This window comes from Thunnus maccoyii, chromosome 8 (assembly GCF_910596095.1).
Source record: "Thunnus maccoyii chromosome 8, fThuMac1.1, whole genome shotgun sequence".
NCBI lineage: Eukaryota > Metazoa > Chordata > Actinopteri > Scombriformes > Scombridae > Thunnus > Thunnus maccoyii.
In genome coordinates this window covers 32,842,466-32,849,394 of record NC_056540.1, presented here as the reverse complement: position 1 = coordinate 32,849,394, position 6,929 = coordinate 32,842,466, and positions in this window count along the sequence as shown.

The following is a 6,929-nucleotide window of genomic DNA, read 5'->3' as shown; positions in this document are numbered from 1 at the left end:
CAGGAACATTTTACCAAACCTACCACTTAGTCTCCATCCTTGAAGTCTTTTCTCTTGTAAAACTGAAAAATGTATGAAGCATGCTGTAAGTCTCATCTTTTGTGTTGCTGTCCGAGTAATTTTTTCGAATGAGACCTTAAAGCAGACGACACTGACTGGCACTAGATGGTTATTGAGAACTGCAGTCGTGATGGAGTATTTCCCCCAAACGCCACAAGCAGTAACAATGAGCCTGTTCCAAACGGACAAGTGATACAAAGGTGAGATTTATGCTTTATCAGAAATATTTTCAGCCACCATTCTTTGATATTAACCCCACTAATAAAAGAATCCCAACTGTCTACATACACTGTATAAGTGAGTGAATAGGAGGAAGATTTGGGGCCATCAGCAGGAGAAACTGCATAACTGTATTTGTTCCGTTTCTTCTTGTCAGGTAAAAAAAAACAAAAGGATGAAGACATCAAGCTTCAGCCTGTTTCTTGGAAGAATGCAGCAAAGAAAAAAAGGAGCAAACACTGAAGTTATTTGTTGGATACAGCAGGGTTGCCAAATTCACTCACACTTCTGGCGTGAGACTCACACTTTCAAGCTGTTTCACGCTCTCACACCACTAAGGCAAATCTCACTCCAAATCCCGCCAACGCTGAAGCAGCTAGCTTCATGCTCGACGCGGTGACGCCAGCGCTGCAAGCTGGGATAAGATGTCATCTGGTCTAACGCATCGGCTCTGCAAGTTGTCGCGGCGATTGATCTCGCACCACCGTCATCTTTAGTCACCAGACGCCTGCCGTGTGGTAGTTCTGGCTGAACAGACTCACCTCTACAAACATCTTCTGTGCTCGTGCGTCTGTCGTTTGACCTGCATTTGAACTTCAGTTGTCATTCATTGATCGAGGCAGGCACGCATTCATGTAGCTATGTAGATAACAGCAAACTATTATTATTATTATTATGAAATAATCTAAAGGATGAACCCTCATTTTGATTAAGCAATCTATATAGGCCTATATATATATTCCAGCTAAATAATGAATTGAAGTGTAAATACCAGATGTGTTCCAGTTTCTTCTTTTATTATTCCCAGTCTGAACAGCTGATAGCATATGTGATTGTCCCATGTTGACCTACGCCGTGTACGTTTCCTCCCCGTTCTGCTCCAATAACAGATGGGCATCAAAACAAATCTGCCACTGACCCCTCTCGTGGGGTCATAAAGGTTGTTATAGTTTGGTAAATGAATATTGGTCATGCTTAGTTTTGTAACATGTTTGTAACATGTTTTTTTTTTATTTAAGCTTTACCCGATTCATATCTTTTATGCCACAAGGCAGACATGTTTGTAGAATAAAGGTGATTCTTGTCATTCACGCAAAACAATCATGAAGAAGAACATCAGTGTTGGTACTAGTTTTCTTTGGAAAACCACAAAAGAGGGCGAGCTGGGGAAACTTAGTAGATGGTTCTATAGCTGTGTTTCTGTGGAAGTTTCCTATATGAACCCAATGCTCCTCCTTATGGTTTGTTTACTTTAATGTAATCAAGCAAAAGAAAAGAAGAACAGACAGTCACAGATGACAGCAGAGGAGACATGGAGGTAATAAGAAAGGATCAACATTAAGCTTCAGCTGTCCGTCATGTAATCACGTAGACCCTCACTGTTCAAACAGCATCAGCAACATGCTGTAGTTTCTCACATAATCTCATGTTGACTCTTGTGAACTCAGCGGACAAAGAGGGAGACAGAAGAAGAGAAGGAAGCCGGAGAAAGTGCAGACACAGGTGACTCGGAGGACTTCACCTTATATACTGACTGACAATCTTATATTTGCACCAGATCATTCAGGGAACACGGAGAGAGCGGGAAGGTGTAGACAACAGGGCAGGAACAGGTGAATGAGAGGAGGCAGGCATCGTCTTGGAAACCATGACAGAAATATTAGCATTAGACTCAGTTTGCAATATGTTGTCTACATTTGAAAGACCAAAGTGTGATTTGGGTAATGTTTAAGATAAATAGCGTAATTTTCTTTCTTTAGAAGGATACCAGGGCAGCTACATAAAGCTGTAAATTCACGAGCACATGGAGTACAGAGTGGCACTTCATCCCTACTGGGAGCAAACCATTAACACTCTTTGTGCTCAGTGTGCCGAGCTAACAGTAGGACATGGAAAGGATGACTCAAAGGACTGGTTTCCAGCCTTTATTTGCTCCTGCAGCAGAAAATGTAACACACATGAACTACCTCAGCAATGCACAAACAGCACTGTGTAGATTTCATTATCTTTCTTAAAATACAGTACATAAATACATTAATGGGGCGTTAGAGTATCTACACAGATTAACACAATATTCTGAGGAAATTCCCACCCAAAAGCTATTAAAATTGGCAGGAAACATTTTTTGTTTGTCCTAAATTATCATAACAATGTCTTAACTCGCTCCTCTTCAAAACTTAAATTGAACCATGAAAATCGATATACAAAAGGACAAACAGTGCCACCTGGTGAGCAAAGTAAAAAGATACGTAGCGTTCGGCGACTAAACAGAGACAACTAAATTATAACATTAAACAAATGAAATCACATACCTGCAGAAGACAATCTGCAACACATATGAATCGCCTTCAGGTCTCTCCTGCACATCTGCTACTAAACATGAAAAACAACAGAATTTACACCAGGAAATGGATGCTACGCTGGTCACATGACACGGTGGCCTGCTGTAATACAAACGACACTAAGAAAGTTACATGAAAACATCTATAAAACTCAAATTAACAGTTAAAACAAAACATAACAGAAACAATATGCATTAAATGGTTCAATTTCCAAAGAAAACAATAAAAAAGCGCTACGGAAACTCAAGAGGTACAGAAAGGGCGATGTGCAGCAAGGCCCTTTCCATTAATAAAAATAACACCCAATAAAAATTACTCATTGAGATCAAATTCACAAATATTCAACAGAATAGTTAAATGATCAATAAATTTCACAAATACAAATTTGAAATAATAATTTTTAAAGTGCATTTTTAACTCTGTTACACTTACATGGCTGGAGTATAAACACCAGGGCAGGGCTGATATATTGCACCATATAAACAGAGAGTCTCATATCAAAAAGGAAAAAGATATTGAGAATTTCTCCATAAAGGAAAGATAACACTCCTCCGAGGTCAAGCGAGATGGCGCAGCTGTAAAAACATGTCAGAAATAAAGTGTTGCAAACCCAACCGAACATATTCTCAATAGCTCTGCACTTATTCTGGGTAAAATATATCCAAAGCTTGTAGATCCTCTCTGGTAATAACATGTCTATATTCTCCCCTATATACATATACAATAACTGCATTATACTGTTTGTACTTTCATTACTTGACCTCAGACCAGAAGTTAAGGCAACCTGGCAATGTTAAGGTTGCCATGACCACGCTACAGCATAATGTCCTCATGGCCTTCTCAGACCACCTGAGCCCGGTCTTCCAGGACTGTTTCCGTGACTTGAACATTTCACAGAATGACTCCTTGGCCAGAACGAAAACAACAGCGAGTGTGTAGCCGCCGCCTTCATGGACAAGAAAACAGCTCTGTAGTCAGCGCTTCTCATTGGTTACGATGGGTCCAACGACACCGGTAAGTGTGTATTCTGCCCTACAAAGGCTGACTACAGTAACTATGCAGAGGAGAAAACTGAGAAAAATGACTTTCTGGTGTTTTAACTGGCCAATCAGATGGGTTATATGTACATAAGTGATATTGCACTAATTATACATGTAGTCATGAAGTCATTTTTATGCCCCAAAACCACGATGGCTGATTTGAGCTTTGACTCAGAAATGTAGTTGCTGCAGTCTGCCTATAACAGTAATGCAAAAGCAAAGTGCAGCAACTACAATGTTGTTGTTCATGTTGTTTTCTTTCAGCTTTTACATTGTTTTCAGCGAACAGGAAATATTTTGACACTGATTTTGTTATAAATGTATTTGACAGTATTTAACAACTCAACTTATGGATTTGTGCATTTTTATTTAATTCTGGACAAATTGAGAATTTTAGTCTTGATGTTATAAAGTGATGTCATATTTTAGTCTTAATATCATTTAATTTTACTTTTCTACTTGTCCACCTATCTAGATAATAATTTTCCTATCAATTAAACTTTGCATCATCATCTTCATTTTCATTATCGTCATCACCACGCAGAATCATCCTTTCGCCCCCACGTCGCGCCTTAAAACCGTTTGTCGCCCACCTACTCGTTGATTATCTCTTACATAAATGCTACGAGTCACGTGCAGAAAAAAACATATTTGGTAAGTTTTGGATACGTTTGTGTCGTCACAGGGAGACAAAAGTTGAATCCACTCACCGTGAAACTAGTTCACAAGGTGTCCCGCACAGATTTCTAGATATGGACCTGACTTCAGGCACCGGCTGCTGCACAGCAGAGGTCATATTAGGTCATATTCAGACCAAATCAGGCCCTGTGGTGAAATTGCCAGTCCATTCATTTGAATGGGGGTGGTGTGTTTCGGCTGCAGTCGTTTTGGCTGCTGTGGCGCCACACCGGACTGCAGCCGGAAAGTTGAGCAAGAGTCAACTTTTGGAGAAACGCAACCCGACGTCACTGCGGCTGAAGGCTGCGGTGGCCAATCACAGCCGGAGATCAGACTGATCAGCGCTGTAAACTCTGCCATGAGGGAGGAAAAAGACGTTAGTAGGATGATATTTCTCTTCGTGTGATAACGTTAAAAGTAGAAGTTAGACTTTGCTGTCGGCTCCCCGACTCATTTTAAAAAAGACAAGAGAAAGAGAGAGAGAGCAGCTGTGGTCGAGCGAGCTAAAGAGTGACTGAAGAGAGAGAGCACTGGTAGCGAGAAAGCCGGTGAATCAAATCAATAAAAAGTTATTTTCTGATTGTTTAACAGTGGTTACATTCTAGAGCACAAATAAACACACCCACACCCACCCACCCCCCCCCCACACACACACCTCCGCTCCACCCTGCGGCTGAACGCTGCACCGCCTGATTTTTGGCCTTAGCAAGATGCATGAGGTGCAAAAGTCCATGAGCCAACTGTGAGGCCCTTGCAGTTGATCGTGCAAGTGTAAATGTCGGAATAAGGATTCCATCGAGACCATGGTCCTGAACCAAAACCCATCGATATTCCTTCTTAGCTGTCACTCAGAGGTTATGGCTTGGATGTTACAGCTGTAGACTGTATTTAGAAAATGTTTTTATTTGCAGTTTTAGTGAATTGTCTACATTTTACATTAGGAGAAAACATTAAAATTAACACTTTTTTTTTTGCTTTGGTATCAAGGATTTTTGTGTTGATCTGCCAGACTGGTTCAAATGCAGCACAAAGAGGAAGAACATGCTTGAAGGCGAGTTATTATATACATAACACATTTACTGTATTCAGGAGCAGTGATTCAGAGATTGTTTGAAGGGCAACTCTAAATACATGTTTTGTTCTATTCAGAATTCTGTAACTTTTGCAACATAAAGTACATGGAGATGCTTCAGCATTTTAACATCAGGTGGCCCAGTTCAAACCCGGCTGTGAACCAGATACTCCGGCTCTATAATCCCCTCAAGAACTACTTCAGATACACTGGTTAGTTAATGTTCTATTTTAAATATTTATGTAAATAAGGAAGAATGCATAACAGCTGATGGTAAAGAGGAAAACCGAAGGAAACCATTTGTCTTTTAGATGAGAAGTAAGCCACATGTTTGCGACTGTCTAGAGGATCCGTTGACAGAAGTTCATCTCCTCTTCTATCAAGCACTTCTTCCAACATTTCACCAGTTTAACATGTTTCAGAGGCCTGACCCATGCATCCATCTCCTCCATGGGCAGGAACATGGCTTAACTGCTTCATTAAGTGTATTGGTTTTGTTACATTAATTTTTGTGGATGGAAAACCATGTAGCTTCCAGAACAACGAGTTTGGAGAATGTTGATCTATATGCTGAAAATCAACTTCCAGGCAAACAATTGATATATATATCAGTGTATGTATAGACACACACACACACACACACACATACAAACAACACACTATATATAAATAGTGTGTCGTCTTTTTTTGCCCCACAGAGTGTGTCTTGGCAAAGCTACCACTGAATGACCCCCTGCTGTCACTTGCTCAGTTTGTGGACTTCAGGCAGAGACAAGACTCCCATGTAGATGATGTTCTGGACTTTGCTCAAAGGTTAGTTAATGAACTCTCATTTTTACTATATCAATACTTGTAAACAATGTGAGAAAGTAAATCAAAGATAAATCATGATTTAAAGAGGCTTCAGCAGTGGCTGTGATGGGATATTAAAGACTATCCTCTACGGTATTAAATAGGGAGATATCTGTCATTGGAAACATTTCTTTTCATACTCAGATAGGGAATTAGTTATTTCATAACTATAATATTTATTTAATTCTGATTTATTGCCTTGTTCCAGTTGTCTTTGTCCAGCTATGATCACCTGCTTCCATTCCAACGATCAAGGGACCAGGACCGCTAGATGCTGCAGGACACAGACATCAAGAGCGCCTTGGTCAATGTGACTGAGGAAGAGGAGTTCCACCGCATGGACATGGTATGGACACACTTGAGTGAGTGGAAGAGCCGTGTTATAGTTCCCAGGACTGGGGAAGGTGGCGCAGCTTGTGTTGTGTTTACTGCACTCAAACGCCGACTCGGAGCGACATTAAATCAGCCTCAACAAAACCGAGACCAGGAACCGACCTGCTCTAGATGAGACGTTGTCTTTCATCATGAGCATTAAACATGCAGCCATTGAACCGTGCTGCTACAAATACAAACCACCTATGGAGGCAGTAACAGAGTCAAAGTCTGCTGCTGGAGCACACAATAGAAAGCACTCAAAATAGGCTGTATTGCGGTATTAAATATACT